This window comes from Artemia franciscana, chromosome 1 (genome assembly GCF_032884065.1).
Source record: "Artemia franciscana chromosome 1, ASM3288406v1, whole genome shotgun sequence".
In the NCBI taxonomy this organism is placed as follows: domain Eukaryota; kingdom Metazoa; phylum Arthropoda; class Branchiopoda; order Anostraca; family Artemiidae; genus Artemia; species Artemia franciscana.
In genome coordinates this window covers 41813920-41827012 of record NC_088863.1, presented here as the reverse complement: position 1 = coordinate 41827012, position 13093 = coordinate 41813920, and positions in this window count along the sequence as shown.

Genomic DNA, 13093 nt, shown 5'->3' with positions numbered 1-13093 from the left:
TCCAAGAGTAAAACTACCACAAATCACCATAAATAAATGTCCTAAAACGAACAGAAATTGCAAAAGATAACCGATTCAAACTCAAAACGAGCAACAATTAACATGAGTAGGGCTAACAACCCCCAGACCTCCTCAAAACCAGAACATAATTTGCACTTTACTAAAACAAAATACATTTTAAATGTTTTCACTTTTTTGACTTTAACAAATAAAGAAGTATTAAGACTATAAGGAATAAATATCAGAATATGTGTATCAAACATACAATGCACGGCTTTTGTTGTTGTTTTTTTTTTTTTTTTTAGTTTTTCTTTTGTTTCGTTGACAAGTGCTAAGGACCGGGAAAAGAGGAATTTACGCACAAAAAGTATCTTAGAAACTTTGAAAATCCATTTTTTCCGCATCTCCATTTTCCGTAGATTTTTGCGGAAAGATTTCCGGAAATCCATTTTTGTCGAAGAGAATTCCACACTAACATCTGCAATTTTTGGCAGTAGTGGGCGCCAAATTAAAAAAAAAAAAGAAGAAGAAAAAAAATATCGGCGAAAATTCCTCAAAATTAAGTTAAAACGTATGGCACCAAGAAGTTTAAGAAGGTTTAGCAATCCTTTTAAAGAATAGTTGGATTTGGGAATCAACAAATTATGTAAGTTTTTACGGACGAAAGCGTTGTCAAGTTCTACACCACTCACTCAAGTTTACGATGTGTAAAACTCGAGAACAAACCGCTTTCTTTGTTACTTTAGAAAAAAATTTGGGCTATATATTTATACATTAGGGGGGGGGGATAAAGTGTAGTGGGTCTGCATGCAAGATGTGTTAGATACAATTATTCTGTATATTATTAAGTAAGAATTGTTTTCTGACTTCAAAATGTCCAAATACTTCTCACCCCAGTCTTAATGTGCAAATATATAGCCCTCATTATACATTCCCCATCTATTCTGTCACTTGTCTTTGTCTTGTCTCGCGCTAATCTGAAAGAAACTAACGAAGAAACTGGTTTGTTCTCAAGTTTTATACAGAGTAAAATTGAGTGAATGGCGTATAATACACATGTACCAAAGTTCCTTCTCCCTACAGAAAATAAAAAACAAGCAAAACTGAAGTAAAATTCTTCAATAGCAAAACCTTATATTCCTTGGGGGGGGGGAGGCCTAGAACCCTATATTTCATATCTATACGAAATAGTTACTTGAACCATCTTGCAACGGTACGAGTATGTAGCTAGTATGGAATATCAGGTTGAAATTCAGATACAAATTGTCAAGTAGCGGAACTATTAAATAATACTTAAAGTAAGTATTCTTTCATTGTGCAAGACGTCTAGGAGATTTTTTATAACCCCCTCTCCCTCCTTCTAAAAATATTTCGAGCCTAGTTTAGGACGCTAGAATTGAAATACTTAGCCCGTGAGGACGGGGGTTCGAGTCCTGATGTCACTGGTTATTTGGTTTGGAGTGGGGGTTAGTGGCATGACAGAAAGCTCAGTTAGAGCCGAACCATCTCTAATTGGGTACCTGGAGAAATCAGAGGGAAGGTCCACAGAATGGCTGGCCCCCAACCCCCCATATCCTGGCTGATCAGCCATGAAACGGAGATCAGCACCACCTGTAGGAAATGCAAAGCCTAGTGTCGTATTCTTTACCTTTATTACACCAAAAATACGCTACTATCTTAATACTGACCTTTTAAAATGATTATTTATGTTCTTAATTCACGCGTTAATTTGACATGCTGATATCAGTTTTCATCGGGGTTGCATCTTGCATCAAATGTGGGAACATATACAGTGCCGGTCACAACCAGACTCAAGGTTGTTATACTAGATCGGTAACTGGACGAAACAACAGGTCTGAAAGTGCAACATATGGCACCAGTTGGCACTATTTTAAGGATTGCGCGGTGTCAAGAGCGCATAGTATAAGATGATATCACAATATACCGGTCCTACGGCATTGAGCTATTGCAAAAAAAAAAACAGCATTTGCTATTGCTTTACTGACTTTTGCAGTTTCAACACATTACTCTGCATATACTGATAGCAGATCTAAAAAAGAAAAATACAATGAGAAGTTAGTCCTTTGCTCGATAGTGACTACAATTTTCTTCTTCGAAGCAAAAGTATTCTGATTACTTTGGCATCTACTGACTGTAGTTGAAAGGAACATTTGAGTTAGATTTTACACATCAAAAACGGCGAGGTGGTACGACCAACGCTTTAAGAATAACATTCTGCCCCAGAAACGGGACTGCAACATGTGAAAACATTGGTATTGTTTGCACAGTAGCTTATCAAATTTTCAGTGTCTTCATAAAAGCTTCTGTCAGTTATAGATTACGCAGTTGTAGACAATGCAGACTATGCCCCTTAAGTAAAAACTGTTCGTCCTTTTTGTATTTAAACCTTTTTTTCTAGTTTATATGCGTGTTAATACATGCGTCTAATATAGATTGCAACATTCTGCATAAAGAAATTATTTTATTATTTGCATATGAAGAACGTAGAAGGCGATTTCCCATGTCATAAGGCATACAGTTATATCTCTGGAATAAGTAGCGCGAAGTGTTCTCGTGTGAGGGCGTAATTGTTTTGCTATCATCGTTGCAGCAGTAACTACAACCTAGTAAAGAGTGAATCACGCCTGTAATAATCAAAATTTCAAAAAAGTTGCTGTGAAAAAAAACCCTGTCTAATGTGAAAAAGTTGCCGTTTGAAGTTGGCTTGAATGGTAATAATCTCAATAGCAAAAGTTTTTTTGCGAGGACGAATTCACAGGCATTTCAAAAAAGAGCCGGTAATCCCTCAAAAATGGCGTTGGATCGAATTGAGTGCACTATTAGAATCACCATGGTCAAAATGCTGTTCAGGTGAATTATAATCCCCCATTCCGAAGAACAAGGAAAATTTCCTTTATTTCAGGGAAGTATACTGATGTCTCCGTTTTTTTCTTTTTTTTCTCCAGGGATGAATGTATTAAACCAGTGCTCGTAGAATGTTGGGAGGGCCCATTTGCCCATTTGAATGGAGAGTGCAGTGTCTAGTGGCTTTTTTGAGTACAGAAGAGATTCTACCCCCAAAGTGGCGTTTCCTGCAATTTTCTGCCACAAAACATCAGTTTTTGCCCAAAGAGGGTTAACATGCCAAATAATGGAAATTCTGTGAGAGATTGTTGATTTGCCACGGTCTAAAACCCTATTTAAGAGTTTTTGAGCCTCCTCACATTTTTATAGAACCAGCGAAGAGAAGTTTTTTGCTATTTTGTCCCAAGACCATCAATTTTCCCCAAAGAAGGTCAAAATACTGGGGAATGTAAATTCTAAGGCTGCTAATCGATTTGTTATGGTCTAAAACCATGCTCCCTCCCATCTGAAAAAAAGCTCAGAAACGTGAATGCCGCAATTGGTTCCAGGGGCGGATCTAGAAAAAAATCTTGGAGGGAGGGGGCACTGGACCAAGTGTGCCAATGTGGTTCGAGCGTAATGATAGGTGGGTGTGTCGATATCGCTTTCGTCAGACCAGTTCGTTTGTGTGAATCTGGTTGCTGCTGATGTAAAATGACAAAGAAACCTCTTTGAAAGCCAATACTGTTTTCCTATAGCAATGAAATGCGTATTAACAGCAGACGCGAGCAGATTCTTTGATGAATAAATTACTATGGCTTCATTGAGACTTTTTGAATGAGTAGGCCAGACTTTTTTCTTCTTTAGAGCTTGATAAAAAAAATTAATTAATGGGGAAACATCTAATTTCTAAGAGTGTAAATACAATTGTTTTTACAAGAGGTAGAGAATTGTAAAGCAGCCCCTTGATCCGCTACAAAATTCCAACATCTTCTATAAGGAGACTGAAAATCAACCGCACACCTGGTTGCTGTAGAATATCTGAGGAGAACTTGAAATGTGGGGGTCCTGCCTTGTTGCTTTGGCTGCTAGAAAAGGTTTTTGGTTTTACTTGTGTCAAGGGCTCCTTTTTTTCCTGGATTCTTTAATAAGAACCAGAACCAAAACATGGAATGGGTCGTGTCCCATAAGAACCAAAACATGGAATGGGTCGTGTCCCATAAGAACCAAATCATGGAATGGGTCGTGTCCCACAAGAACCAAAACATGGAATGGGTCGTGCCCCATACTGTCAAAGCTGATTTTTTTTTTTTTTTCAAAAAGGAAAGTATTTATATTATGATGTTTATTATAAACCTACCCCTACCGCGGCAGCTTATATACCCAAATATATTTAAAGTTCCTAGTTTCTCCGAAATCCATACAAGTCTAATAATGATAGAGAAAATATAATATATTAGTATATATAGATATTTTATATTGAAATAATGTCATTTACACAATCACAAAGTATTAATATTGTAATGTAATGTAGATATACCTTTCTCTTAGAATCATACACCAGTAGAATGCTCGTTAATTCATTTAGTTTCATGTTCCATCCATCTTACAGCTGGCAATGTAGTAGGCATTTGAAGTTTTGTTTTTAACAGGAGAATTCTGATAAAATGACGTTAATGTAATATCTAGAGCGTTTATATCTCCTCCTTCTTTAATCTGAAATGTAAACTAGAAGAAAGATCATTTTACCCATTCCTGAAAGTATTTTCTACTCCTTGTTTGAATTGTCAACTTAAAAAAATCAGTTTCTCATGGGGGGGGGGCTTGAGAGTAATGGGTAATAGCCCTTAATACTAGCCCTTAATAGCCTTACATTGTATGATTTGTAACCTAAAAATTTAATGTCTCATTCCTTTAAATTTCCTTAAAAAATACATAGATTTAAAAAATACATTCTAATGAACTGCTGGAGTTAAACTAGTAGTAATCGGGGTACCAACGTGAAGGTTCTTCGGCGCCACCCCCACACTCCTAACAATAAAAGCAACCCCCAACACCTAGCTATTTTTTTCTATGGTAATATGAAGCTATGTGATATTCCAAGATATGAATTTCGAAAAACCATTTGTCCTTGGTAATTGGATGGGTGAGTAAGGTTAAGACCTCATTCAAGTGCTTATCTATCTTAAGTACTAAAGTAGTCTTTTTTTTTGTGTGTGTGTGTGTGGGTTTGTATTTGTGCGTGTGTTTCTGTATGTGTTCGTGTGTGTGCTCTTTCACTATTTTTTTTTACTATATGTCACTCCTATTCCACCCATGCCTCCTTATTTTTTTGGGCCCGGTTCTCTTCTTGACAGATTTGTCGGTTAGTCTGTAAGTCTCGTTTCTGTAGATCTGGTTCATATCGTGGGATGAAAAGAGTTGTAGCTGGGTTATTCTCCTTTCCGCTATTGGATTCCAGGTGCGAACACTACACCACACCAATTCCCTCGTGTTCTTGGTGACAGCTCACCGCAAGCCAGAGAAATCGGCCAAGAAGCTCAATGTTAAGTCGACGAGTTAAGCCTTTCGTCTTTGTCTTGAAGTTAGAACTTCGGTTTGGTTCTTTGGCTTCCATCTTTCGCTAAGAAAAAACGCAATATCTTCAGATGTTAGTTGGTTTGTTTCTTTTAGTATCCCTGCGAAACCGAAGTGAGAGAAGGGTGTCAAGCGAGGAGGATGTACTGCTGCTTGGGTATCTCGTCTCCATCTGCTGCATCTTGGCTCTTGCGTCATATTTCGATCCTTCTGTTTGCTGATCAGAATGTTTCACTTTAATATCTGTGTTGGAATCGTGGAAAAAAGTCGGTAGTTACACCTCGTTGTCCTTGGTGGAGTTGGTAGGCAGTGTCTCTGTAGTCGAATCTGTGTGAGAACTAGAGGCAACGGGTAACGGCAAACTTGAAGTTATCGTCAGAGTCTTTGAATTTGAATGAAATGAATCATCTTGAACTGAGGGAAACGACAGACTTGAGGCATCTGAAAAATTCTTTTTTTTTTCTTGTTAAAGAAAACCCTTTAAAAAAATACTAGTAAAGGTAGGTGACCCAAAATAATTGATATTTTTTCAACACTATCGACAGTAAATTTACGGTGTCTAGGCAAAATTATTTTTCTGAGTTAACTTTTTTTTGCAAACGAATTTATAGGGTTTCATTAATTCTGTCTGATCAGTATATTGACCTCCAGTGCTCAATCAAGTCCTAAATGATCAATTCTGAGCATTTCTCCCGTTAGAACCAGTTAGGTCATTTTTTTCTTTATAAAATTCCCTGTTAAGCGTTAAAAATAGGAAAAATATTCACAAAAATACGCCCTAAGTAGAGATACAGCGTTTTCTTCTGATGCTTTTGTTCACTTCAGAAATGGATGGTTTTGGACGTTCTGCCTTATCTCAATTTAGGGTGTTATGCCAAAACACGGTAAAATTACTGTTTAAACACGTGCTTTAATAATTTCTAACTTAACCCATTAGCCTCCAACGTTCCCATCTGGGAACACCTTACTTTAAATTTCTATGACTAACACGGTAGGAGCTAGGGCAAATTTCAAACGTCCCTTAAACTGTCATAATTATCAGAGAAGTTCTCAATTTTTTCGGACTTGAATTTGGTTTAGTTTGGTTCTCTGGATTTTTTGAAATATGGAAAAAAGTAAGTTTTTTAAAGCTATCTGTTTCTAATGGAATATCAGGGAGGGCAAGTGGTTGAAACCTTTTGTTTCAGTGTTTCGTTGTTCCATAATCACCACTCTTCGAATCTATGAAACAGTTGCACCAAAATGTCTACAAACAGAGGGTGCAGTATCATTTAACCAAAAATATCCCCAAGCGGGAAATTTGGGCGTTTTGCAGACCTAAAATTTTTCACATGCCTTGTAGCGGGCCATCACTTCTGTTTTGCAGATGTGTCCCAAGAAATGTGCTTCTATAAAAAAAAAAAAAAAAAAAAAAAAAAAAAAAAAAAAAAAAAAAAAAAAAAACTAGCTATGGTAGACGAAATAATATACGATGAGATAGTCACTGATATGGTCATTATCTATTAGTCCCCCATAGTTTAGGGGTAATCATAAAAATATATGGGAGTAATGTCGGGGCAGTTAATGACGAAAGAGAGGGGGACAAGGGCAAAATAAATGAATAGTCTCCCAAGTTCTCTTGCCGGGACAATAGACCTTGCGATAATTGATACTTGTGAATCACCCAGCCTACGTCGACCTTATCAATCTGGGTAGTTCCCAGCTTCCACATTATGTCCAGATAACATTGACGACATTGCACTAGGACTTTCCTAGGAAGAGAGTATTCTACGCTGCATCTTACTACAGTCAGGGATCTCAATGAGATAGGGCATGTGAATTAGCTCTCCCAAATCCCACTCGACAAACTCAAATATGCAAAACATTTCCCGAAACCCCCTTAATAATGTGTCTCCCCTGCCGTGACCCATCCTTATCTTATCTCCATCAATGACTCCCGTAAACTGTACCCTAAATCGATGAACTCTTAAGAAAGAGAATAATAATAATAATAATAATAAAACCTGCCAAAAAAAGAAACAAAGAAAACCCAATCTGAAAATGAAGATCTAGCAAGCAAGTTTAATTATATGATTAATTTTTCCTGAAAACGAGTTTTATCCTGTAATTTTATGACGAAATGATTTGTAAACTGATCGTGCGAGCTGTTCCATGTCTGAATCTCTTGCAGATCAAGAGCAAAATCTTGGGCGCGGGGGCCACTGTGACTCGATGTGGGCACCAAATTAAAAAGTTTATTTTAAAAAAGAAAAAAGAACGGAATAAGGGTGCGAGAAGTGTCTTGGGAGGAGGAACGCCCCCTCCGACCCATGGATCTGTTCCTGCCTTGAATTGCTTTTAACTCTTTCATTTATCTAATGTCAACCAAATTAGCTATACAGTTAAAATAGATAGATAGATTTATCACACGTAAGCCCTATTAGGTCATTCGCTATTTAATTAGTCACCAAACTAAAATTAAGGATTTTTTCGATTGGGGAGAGGGCAGGGGCAGTTAAAAAAATTCTTCCAAAACAAAAATTATTGTTGTAAGTTGCCTTATCATACCCCCCATCAGTAACGTCCAGAAACCATACCCTAAATCGACGGGCTCTTAAGAAAGAGAATAAAAAAAAATCTACCGAAAAAAGAAAAAAAAAACACAATCTGAAGATGAAGATCCAGCAAGCAGGTTTAATTATAACATTAATTTTTCCTGAAAACGAGGTTTATCTTACAATTTTATGACGAAATGATTCCTAAACTGATTGTGCGAGCAGTTTCGTGTCTAAATCTCTAACAGACCAAGAGCAAAATCTTGGGCGGGGGGGGGGGACGTGACCAAGGGCGCCAATGTGACTCGATGTGAGCACCAAATTGACAAGTTTAAAAAAAAGATTAAAAAAGAAAAAAAGATGGAATAAGGGCGCCAGGAATATCTTGGGGGAAGGATCGCCCCCTCTGACCCCGTGGATCTGTTCCTAACCTAAATTGCTTTTAACTCTGCATTCATCTAATTTCAACCAAATTAGCTATATAATCAAAATAAATAGATAGATTTATCACATGAAAGCCCTATTGGACCATTTGCTATTCAATTATTCAAATACTAAAATCAAGTATTTTTTTAAGTGGGGAGGGGGTAGGGGCATTTCAAAAAATTTTCCTGAAGATAAGTTAATGTTGTAAGTTGCCTTATCATAGCCTACTCCCATCATTGACTTCCAGAAACCTTACCCTAATTATATGATTAATTTTTCCTGAAAACGAGGTTTATCTTATAATTTTATGACGAAATGATTCGTAAACTGATCGTGCGAGTAGTTTCATGTCTGAATTTCTAACAGATCAAGAGCAAAATCTTGGGCGCGGGGGCCACTGGACCAAGGGCGCCAGTGTGATTCGAGGTGGGCACCAAATTGACAAGTTTATTTTAAAAATGATTAAAAAAAAAGAACGGAATAAGGGTGCGAGAAGTGTCTTGGGGGGAGGGTTGCCCCCTCCGACCCCATTGATTTGTTCCTAGCCTAAATTGCTTTTAACTCTTTCATTCATCTAATTTCAACCAAATTAGCTATATAGTTAAAATAGATAGATAGATCGATTTATTCACACGAAAGCCCTATGGGGTCATTCGCTGTTTAATTAGTCACAAATCTAAAATCATGGATTTTTTTAGGGTGGAGCGAGTTTATTATTAGTCAAAACTGACCTTTCGATTTCCGGGTATTTTCGGATATTTTACCAAAATATCGTTCGATTTTTTTGCACATTAGCCATCATTCTTCATCTTTTATCCGTTCTATGCTCGTGTCCAGATTTTTTATTTTTATCCATTTTGAACTTTTAGCTACAAATCTACTTTTCGATATGTCATTATGAATTGACAAATAGCTATAACTTCCGGTGTTACCGAATTTTTATCGAACGTTTAAAACAAAGAAAAACTAATTCATCTTCGATGAGTTTCCATGTTCGTAAAATAGGGAAACAAGCACCAATCAAAGAATTTTATGCCAATTTTGCAGATATGTGCTCAACCGGCTGAAAATAAATAATTTTTGTTCATCTTAAGTTTCAACTTTGCTCTTTACATTCATAAAAAACTTTGCTTTTTGTTGTTAATTGGGTAAATCAGCTAGGAATAATTAATCAAATTGACAAGTTTACTTAAAAAAGAGCAAAAAAAGAAAAAAGAACGGAATGCGAATGAGGGTGCCAGAAAAATCGTGGGGAGGGCCTAAGGCCCCCCTGGATCTGCCCCCGATTGGTTCCATGTTCGTTCATGAAGTCATTAGCTGATAATAACATGAATGCTGCATTGATTGCCAAGGTTTTGTTATATCGTCAGCTGATGATAATATTTCAAGGAACAAAAAGAAATCGAGCCACAGCATAGAGGCGACCAATGGATCTTAAGAAGATTTTTAATGGCTCACTTAAAAGCTACTTCTTCTCGGTAAATTGGACTTCTTGGTGCCATGTCTGTAGTGAAAGGGACGGGGAGCATACTAAGAGTGCGACTATGATCTTTATGGCCAAAGTCCTCTCTTATACGCTCACCATCTCAGCCCGCTTAGTGATTGATAACTAAAACACGTTTGAAACAAAACTGCCAAATTATAAAAATTTCATTTTTTTTATGAAGAGAATTACTATTACATATTAAAAGTTATTGGTATCATCATTGGTATAATCAGTCTTTTATTTTCTGTAGGCTTCTTGTGGAATTTTCTGCTCCTGACAAAAGATCTTGCTTTTTGGGGTTGATAACTTATTTTCAGTAAAGCGCAAGTTTTTAGAATTCTATAATTCTGTTGAAAAAAAAAATCACGAATAGAATTCTATTGGAAAATAGAACGTAGTCAAAATAGACGCGAGTCAGTTCATTTGAGTTGGTTTTGTGGACATGTCTTGCGTAATCTACGAAGCAATAATTTTCGCTAGTTTTAAGTTTCACCTTTAGTTTTATTTCAGTAAGAAATTAATTTTAATTTACGTTAACGTGAAGTAGGTTTAGGCGTTTCGAAATCCAAAATTTCTTCCGCACTACAAAGTTGTGATATTCAAGCGCACTGGAGGAAGGAAGAGGGTCTAGTGTACTCAAAGCTACAGTTTCAAAAATAGTGCTCTCCACGATCTAAGTTTTCTCAGAAATTTCTACTAGAGCAGGTATAGACAGTGGCGTCAATTTTGGGGGGGAGATATTTACTTCCCCAAATCCCCCTCTCAAGATTTTTAATAAATACCTTCTTTTGGTGTTGTCACTGAAAATGACTTTTTGTTTAGTGTGTATTTGATAAAACAAAGTTGTTCCCTAGTTTTGATAAATACATTTTTGCCCCCTCCCCTATTTTCATGAATTGAGGCGAGAGTTTTCCCAAAGGCAAGTTGTGGTTTACTTAACTTATTTTGGCCCCTGCCTTGACCTCTAGAAAAATTATAATATTCTCCTTAATGTTCGGATCTATTTCGAAGAATTTATATATATATATATATATATATATATATATATATATATATATATATATATATATATATATATATATATATATATATATATATATATATATACGTATATATATATATATATATATATATATATATATATATATATATATATATATATATATAAGTTGTTTGTTTGTGTGTCTGTCTGTCGACTGACGTCGTGTTTGTCCGCATATGACGTCTGAATTATTTCATCACTAGCTGTTGGGGTGGCGCTTCGCGCCACCCCAATACCTAGTTGGGAGGGACGCTTCGCCCCCCCCCCCCAAGCCCCCCGGGCGCGTAAGTCGTTACGCGCCATATTAGTTACGCGCCATTGTAGTTGTGTCCCTGTGTCCCACCTGTGAATATAGATAGATATATATATATATAGATAGAATATACAACATTCTTGGCTGTCCCATTGTCTGTGCATATAAATAGATTGTCAGGTTTACCGACTCTTGAACATGCAACATATATATATATATATATATATATATATATATATATATATATATATATATATATATATATATATATATATATATATATATATATATATATATATATATATACATACTGTGTAAATGAATTTGTTTCCAAGAGGGGAGCAAATAGGAGATACTGGGTGGAATATTCGGCACTTATCGGTTATATAACAAACACTCGAAAAGTGAAATTTTGATAAATCTAATGAAATATGACAAAATGTGATGAAAATATGATATTTTATTAGGAAAAATTGTGAAAATACAGCTTAGACTTGTATACCCAGAACGCAGAAATTTCGTTAAGAATCATGCTAAAACGAGGCAAATTGACGATTTTTAAACATGGCCTTGTGGTACACTTCTAGTAATGTAGCTTCTCATAGGAGTACAAAGTCAAGGTGTGTCCGTTGACGAGTTTTTTTTTGTTTTGGGCAACAACCCCTTATCCCGGAGAAATATAATTGGCTGTTCTTCGGTCCCTGGCAAATCTCAAATCTTAGCTTGAACATCCAAGGTGAAACAGTATATTCTATTAAAAGTCAAAGCAAACTAACCGGTTATTATCCCATCTGATCTAAACTAATTGTGTGGTATAAAGAAGTTACTTGACCAGTTTCTTGAGTCGAAATTTTATAGTGTTTTACATAACCGATAAGTACGGAATATTCTCAAGGAGATTCGTGGGGATGGGCGTTAAGGCCTGTCTGATCCCTTTTTTCTTATTGCTGTCAAAAGTCACGAACTTGAACGGAAATGATTACATAAGTATTCAACTGTACTCTTATACGATTTCCATCTATTTAAATTTTATCTGCTGTTTCGAAGCTATCTCAGAAAATTCTTGTATAACTACGAGTCAAAAGCGCCAGCTTCAAGAAGTATTCAAGGGGTAGATATTCTCATGCTAGTCATCGTCATTGTCTTCCTACATAAAAAAAAGAGAAATTTTTACTTATGTGAAATATATTCGTTATCCTTAATGACGTTGATGCAACACTTTTTTCTCGGGGCCAGCTTTTTAATTGGGTATGACGTATATAGTGGTCACGTGTTTCGAAATCAAAATAGTTTATTGATTATTCAAGTCACAATTTGGAAACAATCCTAGAAAATTGGACGGTTTCCATACTACACAATTTTCAGGCAAACATTCTCCCGTTTTATGAATTTTTAAGAAAAAAGGGGCACGAGTCATGCTTTTTTGTCAATATCAATAAACTTGATAATTTTTAGAAGACCAATAAGCCAATACTTCAAGGTCCCAACACACATTAAACGGATAAATTCCAAAACTATTTTGTTTGTCAATGAACAGTAGCGCAATATTAGCTGACCTACAATACATTGCTGGTTATATAACCTTATTTGGCATCATATTGTAAGCAAACATTTTTACTAAGTCTAAAATTAAGCTATGTCTTAAGTGGTAATTAAACTATATTGCTTGATGATCTTGTCAATGAGTAAAACACTAAGTTTTCTGTATAAGAATATATCCTAGGTATAGGGAGGTGGCCAAGAATTCACTAAAGGGAAGGGGCTCTTTTGACACATCGTCGGCCAATTCATATGTTTGGACTGTATGAAAGAATTGAAACTGATATTAAAAAACATCAATGAATGCCTTCTTGTAAATTTACCCGATCAAGGAAGGAATTCTTGCATAAATTATCCTGCTTATAAGTCGTGATTGCGGCGGTAGCTGCAAC